This window comes from Pelophylax lessonae, assembly GCF_965119305.1.
Source record: "Pelophylax lessonae genome assembly, chromosome: 5".
NCBI classification, from domain to species: Eukaryota; Metazoa; Chordata; class Amphibia; order Anura; family Ranidae; genus Pelophylax; species Pelophylax lessonae.
In genome coordinates this window covers 337,916,916-337,926,547 of record NC_138772.1, presented here as the reverse complement: position 1 = coordinate 337,926,547, position 9,632 = coordinate 337,916,916, and the positions used below count along the sequence as shown (strand labels likewise).

Below are 9,632 nucleotides of genomic sequence, written 5' to 3'. Positions count from 1 at the left end.
TGCACAATCCCCTGGAGAATCAGAATGTTTAGAAGAATCGGAAAGACTCAGTGATTCTACCGTTAAAGAAGGTTTAGCAGATAAAGCAATTCAGAAGGAGGATTTTAAAGTGCAAGAAAAAGCACACAGTCCACATGCTCAAGGTATACTTAACCAAAAATTACAATACTATTGCTTTGATATGTTCTTTAATAAAAAAAGTAAAAAACATTACTTTCCTTTATAGTTACACTGGAGATTTGGCAAAATATAACAGGACATATACTAATGTCAAAAATTGGTCCATATTTAATTTTCGACAATGACATTCTGTGTCTTAAACCAGGAAATGAGCTGGAAAGCTAAGTGAGTTATTTCAAAATTTTTGGTTAATTGATAATTAACTATCACTAGCATGTTTTTATCGCATTCTTTTTGGCCATTGTTTGATTGTAGTTCTACTATGATAAAATTGTTTTTGCAGATCATTAATGCCTACATCTGTCTATTGGTGGAAACCTTTAATAAAAGGTCAACCAAAAAAGCATGTCAGATTGACACGTATGCAATAAGCAACATTTGGCAAGGACAACCGCCAGCATTAAGAAAGGTCATTTTCAATTTTCTATTTTTCTCCATTAAATTTTACAAATACTGTATGTGATTGTAAAGTCTTTTTTTTTTGTTTTGATTTTTTTTAAATAACAAACATGTTATACTTACCTCCTCTGTGCAGTTGGTTTTGCACAGAGCAGCCTGGATCCTCCTCTTCTCGGTTCCCTCTTTGAAGCTCTTGGCCCCTCCCTCTTGTCAAGTGGCCCCACAGCAATCAACTTGTTATGGGTGCAGAGTTGCAGCTCAGTCTGTCCATTTAGACACGGAGCTGCCGTTCGGCCCCACCCCCTCTCTCTCTCCAGATTGGCCAATGGCACTGCGGCTGTGTCTCAGCCAGTCAGGAGGGAGAGTCCCGGATGGCCGAGGGACTTGTGGACATCACTGGACAGAGATCGGGTTCAGGTAAGTATTAGGGGGGGGGGGGGCTGGGGAGGCTGTTACACCCATAAGGATTGTTATCATAATGCATTGAATGCATTAGGATAAAAAAACTTCTGCCTTTACAACTCCTTTAACTTATTTTGTATATGTATTAACTTTGCAGATAATCGTTTCAAATTTTGACATATTGATTGGGGCTGTCCATGAGTCGCACCATTGGACATTATTGGTAAGAAATTGAGTGCATTTTTAAATAAAGGTATTTATATATGTAACATCCAAGGCTTGACATTTTTCCAATCTTCTGCTTGTTTCTTGGAATACAATTGCATATTTTTTTAAATATTATTTCGTTTTAAATGGCTTTTAAATTGATCACACCTCAAACATATCTCTACTACTCACTCTACTACTGTGCAAGCAGTAGTATCAAATACAATAGAAGAGAAATATAGACTGGGAGGTTTCAGTATACCCATTGAGGCATGATTCATGTATTTATTTACTGTTGCTATTTCTCACAATGATCTACAACATTGCAATACTAATACATTTAGTTAAATGGTAATTTTATTCCCTATCCTTTTCTCTTTTTTCTTGCTTTAACTTTCATGTTGTTAAACACACTAAAGACCAAGAAATTGGAAAGTATGCCAATCATTTTGGAAAAATCTACATAATGTAATTTTAAATGTTTCTTTTTTTTTTTTTTTAACTAGGCTATTTACCCATTAGCTAAAAAAGCCATATACTTGAATCCATTGGGTGAAAATACAGAAGACATCATAAAATGCCAAAATGTAACTAGGTAGGATTACTTTTAAAATGTAAGATATTGAAAACAGGTTTTGATTTATAGAAGGCTTTTTTTTTTTTTTTTTTTTTTTTTTTTTAGTTTTGATTAATTTAAAGCACTGTAATAAATATATGTTATTATTGAATGGATGTATTTTTGATATGCAATCCATCATTGTTTACAACTAACTTTTTAATGTAATAAAACCCCAAAAACTAGCTGCATATATTACATTTATAGTGAATTAGTTTTGTAGAAGATATTTTTTTAAAAGTACATTGGGGTCTATACATAAGCTATGAAACCACATATTTGAGTTTTTTGGCACTAGGTAAAAGGGACCTCGGTAATATATGGTCCATTAATGTATTTAACATTTTCATAATGTACAGTATGTGGACTAATTTGAAAAAAATATATTTATAATGCTTTATAGATGGCACTGTTAAAGTATATGAGAATTTTTTCAAATACATCATTTGGAAACAGATTGTGAGTTTTTAGAAAATCTGATGAATTAAATTGAGGCCTTGATTCTAATTTAATAATGGAATGCAATAATTAGGATGATTGTTCTGTAATTCACATCTTATTTTATATGAGCTCGAGATACATTGGTATTTTTAAAATAGAACCCAAATTTTTTCTTTGTGAGAAGACTTTGCTAAGACTTCTTCAAATAGCAGTCCAGGCAAAACCTAACTAACCCTAACTTTCTCTGTGCCGCATTCTAAACCTAATATATCTAACCAGGGCTGGCCCAAGACATTGTGCTACATGGGTCCAAAAAGTAAATGCTGCCCCCCCCAAAAAAAAATCACGCCCACCAAAAGACCCCACATCCATTATTTTATATCATGATAAATAAAACTAAAATTGAATTATCAGGAAATCAGGTTTACATGCAACATCTCCTTGTCTAAATGCAAAATGATATGACATAACATTATGTTCAATTCCAAACCACCTACTCCAGTATGTTGCTTGTCTGAATGTCGGACGTCATTGCACACAACACAATAATGTGAGGAACGTTCAGTGTAGGAGACGATCCACCTCCTCATACTCATCAGTTTGCACTACGGGCAGCAGTATATGATGTGGAAATGCCGTCCGATACACAAAACTTCTGGGAAAAAAATCTTGGGCGTCAATTTTCTGCCCCTCTCAAAGTGCCGCCTGGGTCCAATGGACCCAGTGGGAACCATGGTAGGGCTGGCCTTGTATCTAACATTGTAAAGCAAAAATTGCTGCACTTACCTATTCTGCAGCCGATCCAGTCCAGTCCCCAGCAGCGGAAGGTCTGTGCAGGAAAGGACAGACAACGGCTGTGAAATGAATGGGAAGTGACATTACCCATAGAGTTACTAAGGGCTTCTGTTGACGGATGCCTCTCCTACACTCACCTCTATGTTGAAGCTGCCGCTGACAGCTGATGCTGGGACTGAACCGGATCGGCTGCAGAATGGGTAAGTATAAATATTTTTGCTTTACAGGGTTAGATAGATTAGGTTTAGAATGTAGCAGAGAGCAGGTTTAGCGTTGGTTAGGCTTTGCCTGGACTTCTCTTTTAGGCTCCATGTACACGGGACGCTGGAAATGGCCGTTTAGGAGCAGTTGGGCGTTTTTTTCAGAAGCCCCTGAACCCATCTACATTTTATCTTATCTGTCCATGTACACCAGGTCGTTTACAGTCATTTGCAGGCAGTTGTGTTCAGGGACTTTTTTTTAGAACGCAATTATTTGCGTTCGAACATGTGTTTCCCAGCGTTTCAAACGCACAAACGCGTCTGAACGCGATGACCCACGTTTAGCGTTCGCGTTTTTCCATTTTAAAGGGGAATAATGTTTTTGACGCCTAGGAACGGTTCTAAACGCGGGTACAAACGCGACCGAACGGACGTTTCAAACTTCCTAAAAATTCCAGCATTCAAAGGGACTTTTAACAACGTCCCGTGTACATGGAGCCTTAGGGTCATAAAAAAGCTCTAAAAAACAGTAATAATAACAAAGATCAATTTAATTTTGGAGTGTATTACATTGCTTTTAAATTAAACAAACTCTGAAAAGTCCAACGTTTCTTTGTTTGTTTTGTTTTTTGCTTAACTTATTTAGTGAAACCATTATGAGTTTTTTTTCTTAGAGAATGTTCCTTAGGAGGAGAAAATGTGTCTCGGATACAGTGTCAGGCATTGAGTCATCCCAATCAAAAAGATGGCGTGTCCTGTGGGGTGTTTGTTTGCAAGGTAAAGAGACAAATGTAAACTAAATTACACGTTAGAAAGTCTTTAGCTTTTGTAACATTTTATCTATTGAACACTTTATGTATTACAAAGATCAGCATGCACTTTCAACCACAAAATTAAACATGTTTCTAACTTTTTAAGTTTGCAGAATATGTTTTGAGAGAGGAGATAATCTATTTTGAGAATAGCACGGAAGCAATAAATGATTACCGCATGGAGATAGCAGAAAGAGTGTTAAATGAGTCAGGTATTCCAGTTGAAACCAGTTGAAACCAGTTGAAACCAGTTGAAACCAGTTCAAACCAGTTGAAACCAGTTGAAACCGGTTCAAACCAGTTCAAACCAGTTCAAAGTTAGTAATTAGGTTAAGGGAAATGGTAAAATTCCTTAAACTTATGTACTGCTTTAATTTGTTAATCGTTACTCCTGCATGATAGAAAAATTTCACATTCAACAACAATTATATATTAAGCCTATGTGACCCACTAAGGCTGTGTGGGGGGGGGGGGGGGAAGTTTACTATAAAAAACACAATGTAACACTGCCAGAGAAAATTCTATCAGTAGTCATCCGTGTTTTTTTTAAACTTTATTTGATTTTCTGCCTACAACTAAAAAAGTGAAAATGGATCATTTGTTTAACAATATATCACTTATCTATAAAGTAAATGTCTATCCCAACCAAAAAAACAAACAAAAAAAAAATATTGTTGTTGAATTTGGAAATTCTTAAAGTTAAGTCTTTTACATTAAAATGAATGTAAATGTAATACAAATTGTTTATTTATATTTTAAACAGAAAATCTGGACAGTATGTGCAGAATCTGCACAATGGAAAATTCTGATAACCAAAACAAAGCAGATAAACAATGGGTAATATTTAGAATTTCAAGATATCTATTTAAATAAATTACTCATTACAAAAGGTTTACTGTAAATTACGGATCAACCAATATTGTTTTTTCAGGGCTGATACCGATATTTTGGTCATAAAATATCGGTATCAGCCAATGGGCCGATATTCTGCACATTTCAAAAAATAATTTACACTGTCCTTTTCATTTTTTTTTTCTTTTTATTACTTTTATTGCTGCCACAAAGGAATGTAAATATACATGAGTAATAGGCAGTGACAGGTACACTTATGGAGGGATCTGGGGTCTAAAAGACCCCTAATCCCTCCTCTGCACTTAACAGCATTCAAAACACCAAGTTTGGCTGTTTTGAATGCTGTAATTTTTTTAAAATCTGGCACTTTCCGAAATATCGGTAATATCAGCCACATTTGTGGCCGATACTGATATTTCAAAAATGTGAATATCGGCCGCCGATATATCGGCTTTGCCGATAATCAGTCGATCCCTAGTTTAAATGGACACTGTATGTACCATATCTAGTAAAGTGCACTGTAAAAAGTAGAGTGGCAGAAGTCCACTAGCACAAGTGGTTACTTAACATGTCATGTTGACCTTCCCCAATGGTTCTTTTCTATAATAAAGGTCAACTTAATGCTCTACATTACTGTAAAAGCATCTAAAAGTTGGCATATTTTTGAGCTGGTAGAATGATGTAGCATTAGTGACTGCTATATCATTGAATCTGAAAAGAATGTTAACAGATAAATATAATAACTATGTTTTATGTAGATGTCTTAAAAAAGAAAATTTGATAAATAAGACACATCAACGTATGCATTGACTATTTTACATTAAGAACGAATTAAAGAAATATAGGGCTCTATTAACATTTGATTGGTAAGCTTTACCAATGGTAGTTTAACCAATGGTTAAATTACAAACTCCCTTAAAGGAGTTTGCAAGCTTGTTTGGCTGTACTTCTTCTATGAATCACAGGAGTACAGCTCGTTTTGCACTTCTGTGACCCATTTTCAGCAGAGAGTGGGATGAAGTCCACTCTCTGCTGACATCACAGAAGTCAGTCCAGGCACTACATCATCACGAAAATCTGCATATGTCTCAGCCTCCCAGCAGCCTCTAAGAGAGCCAGAGCTGGCCCTTCCACGCCCCTCCACAGCCCAGCGCTCCAATGAGTGAGGAGAGAGCAGAGTAGAGCAGATCAGAGAGTGGTGACTGACAGTCAGCAGCTCTCTACTCGGGAAGCTGTGACAGCCAAGTGATTGGCAGTGTTCGATCGCTGAATTCTCAGTGATAGAGGTGTCGGGGGACAGATGCAGCAACAGACCGATTACTGCATCCACCTAGGTAAGTATAAATGAAAAAAAAAAATGCCACATACTTTTCTTTATAATACAACCGCAAACATTTAATATATTTTTCTTTTTCAGGTTGCATGTGACATATGTACATATTGGTTTCACCTTGCTTGCATCGAGAGTTCACAAAGGCCAAGAAATCCAGAAAGTTCTCCATTTGTGTGTTATGGTTGTCAGAAGAAAATTTAATTTGTGCGTCAGTTGTTAAAATATACGTTTTGCAGTAAATAGTTTAAATATATTATATAATGTTACAGTTATTTTTATTGTTACAGCGTTCGCTAGTTCAATGACTTTTTTATATTTGTTAATTTGTTAATAATTTATTAAAATTTTAATTTTCAATTGCCCAATTGATGTTGCTTCTATTGATGCAGAAACATATGCTTGGTTTTGTACCTATACATTTAGGGAAACAATAATAATACAAACACGCTGGTGTGCCTTGTTATGTTTTAGCTCCTTCTCTGTGTGCCACAAGACAGGCTAAAAATCACTAGTGTGTTGGCTGCTCTTGGATAGAAATCATATGAGGCCATTAAAAACGCTTTAGAAAAATGTTATCACATCAAAGAGTTACCATCGTACTCCCGGGCCAGAAAAAGACCTGTGAGTAAAAAAAACAGAGAAGCACACTCATCCAGTCCATATTACCACATAGAAGTTATACATGTACCATGAATTATGGGAAATGTGGGAACCCTAATAGCATCACACGTATGACTGGAATAGATTTGTATACAGGTGTGCAATATAAAATTAAAGAGAAATAATATATGACATAGAAGATATATTAATATAATTATTAACCACTTGCCGACCGCCGCAAGTACATATACTGCGGCGGTCAGCCCCGTGCAGGCAAAGTGACGTATGGGTATGTCACTCGCCTGCGAGCCAATAGGGGGCGAGCACGCGCCGCCGGAGGCGCGCTCCCGCCCCCGCTCGTTCACTGGGATCCCCCGCTTGTGACCGGTGGACCCGATGTCCGCCGGTCACTCACTATTGTCCGGTACAGAGGGAGAAAGGCAGGGGGCTAATGTAAACAAAGCCGCCTGTCATTCTCCCCTGTGTAAGTGCAGAGATCATACGGTCCTGCTATGTAGGATTGTATATCTCTGTAGTTACATAACAAGCCACATCCCATAACAGTTAGAAGCACGTGCCTAGGGACACACTTAACCCCTCCTTCTCAAATAAAGTTAACCCCTTCCCTGCCAGTGTAATTTTTACAGTAACAGTGCATATGTATAGCACTGATTACTGCAGTAATGTCACTGGTACCCCCAAAAGTGTCAAAAATGTCAGTCAAGGGTCCGATCTGTCCGCCGCAATGTCGCAGTCCCGCAAAAAAAAAATCGCAGATCGCCGCCATTACTGGTTAAAAAATAAAAATGACAAAAATCTTTCCCTTAGTTAGTAAACGCAATAACTTTTGTGCAAACCAATCAAAATACGCTTATTGCAATTTTTTACCAAACATTTGTAGCAGAAAACAAATTGGCCTAAAATGTTAAAAAATTTAGATTTTTACATTTTTTTGTCCGTTAAAGTCACGCAGTGCCGAATCGCAAAATAGGGCCTTGTCAGGAAGGGGGTAAAATCTTCCGGGGCTTAGGTGGTTAACATTACACTTAGAGCCCATTCACACTGATCCGACTTGGACCGCGACTTGTCAGCCTGACAAGTCGCGGCCCGTCGCGCTCCCATTGTTCGGTACAGGAACCTTTCTAATAGGAGCGACACAAGTTGCTCCGACTTAGAAAAGGGTCCTGTACTACTTCGGGGCGACCTGTAGCGACTTGCATAGACATTCATTTTATGAAGTCCGTGCAAGTCGCGCTGCGCGCGACTTCACAGGTCACCCCGAAGTCGAATCCGACATAGTGTGAACGGGGTCTAAGGCCCCTTTCACACTTGCTCAACCTGAAAGTCGTGCAAATTTGATGCAACTTAATTTTTGTGTAATGTTGAGGTCTAAGGCCCTCAAGTCACATCAAAGTTGGACCAAAGTAGTGCAGGGACTATTTTGAAATTGCACAGATATGAATGGTACTCATTGGAAATCATGGCCAAAGACAATATTCCTCACGCACACATGTACGGAAATGACTATAATGATGATCGGTGCTGAATTGACCACAGGCTGGAAACCACAGACAATCTGAATGAAGAAATCTCAGCACACCAAGGATTCCTCAGAAGGGTCCAAAGCTTTATTCACATGGTCACACAGTACACAGATGGTAATGTTTCAGAACCACAGAGGGCCCATTTTTCAGGCAACCGTATGTACCATGTGACCATATGAATAAAACTTTGGTCCCTTCTGAGGAATCCTTGGTGTGCTGATAACATTTCTTCATTCAGATTGTAAATCATGGAGTACGACTTGTCATGCGACTCTACAGTCCTAAGGAAAAGTCGCTCAAGTGTAAAAGGGTCCTTAACGTCACACAGTGATTGAGTTTCAGCAGGTTTAGAAAGATATGCTGTAATAGTTCATTTGAGAAAGGGCTTTTAATCAAATTAACCCTTGACCAGCTGGGGAAACCACATCTGAAAGCAACAGTGTTACTATGAGATACTTCAGTTTCCTGCAGAGTGTCCAGGGAGCGTGAAAACAACTTTTATCACTCCGAGGCCCTACATGTATGTGTGATGTTGAGTGGCTGACTTGGAGCCATGGCAGTTGCATTGTGGGGGGGGGGGACCCTGGACAGAAAAGGTCTGGGGAAAGAAGGAAGAGTGAGGATGATTTATCCAAAGAGTAGAACCATGAGGAAAACCATATACAAGTGTTTTTCACCCATGAAGTGCCATAGAAGCTCTATTGGTGGGGGGAACCAGATCTGATAGCAACAGACAGCTTGTTATCAGAATCGGTTTGCCCTGGATAGAAAGGGACAAATGAAAGAAGGAAGAGTGACTATGGTCTATACAGAGTATGGAGCAGTCAGGGAAACTGTATACAAGTGTGTTTCACCCAACAAGTGCCATGGAAGCTCTATTGGGGGGGGGGGGGGGGGGGAGCAGATCTGATAGCAACAGACAGCTTGTTATCCCTGGATAGAAAGGGACAAATGAAAGAAGGAAGAGTGAGGATGGTCTATACCAGGAGTCTGCAACCTTTAAGACATAAAGAGCCACTTGGACCCGTTTCTGAAGAAAAAAAAAACTGGGAGCCACAAAACCATTGCGACATTTAAAACAATATAACACTGCATATATTGTTTCTTACCTTAATGCCCCCTTTCAATGCAGAGAGACCCGCGTGCCCCCTTTCAATGCACAGTGACCCCCTTTCAATGCACAGTGACCAGCGTGCCCCCTTTCAATGCAGAGTAACCCCTTCAAAACAGTGACCAGCGTAAATGCCCCCT

General features: G+C 38.6%; 2 long non-coding RNA genes across 2 annotated transcripts; both read left to right on the top strand.

The window, feature by feature from the left end:
- Positions 1 to 3: 3 nt before the first annotated feature.
- Positions 4 to 1,811, top strand: LOC309557276. The gene is made up of 5 exons (XR_014225381.1): positions 4 to 143; positions 227 to 345; positions 464 to 589; positions 1,139 to 1,204; positions 1,695 to 1,811. It is a non-coding gene; the product is annotated as an uncharacterized lncRNA (long non-coding RNA).
- Positions 1,812 to 3,752: 1,941 nt separating this feature from the next.
- On the top strand, positions 3,753 to 6,618 carry LOC309556864. Its single transcript, XR_014225352.1, has 3 exons — positions 3,753 to 4,017; positions 4,816 to 4,889; positions 6,322 to 6,618. It is a non-coding gene; the product is annotated as an uncharacterized lncRNA (long non-coding RNA).
- Positions 6,619 to 9,632: the final 3,014 nt, after the last annotated feature.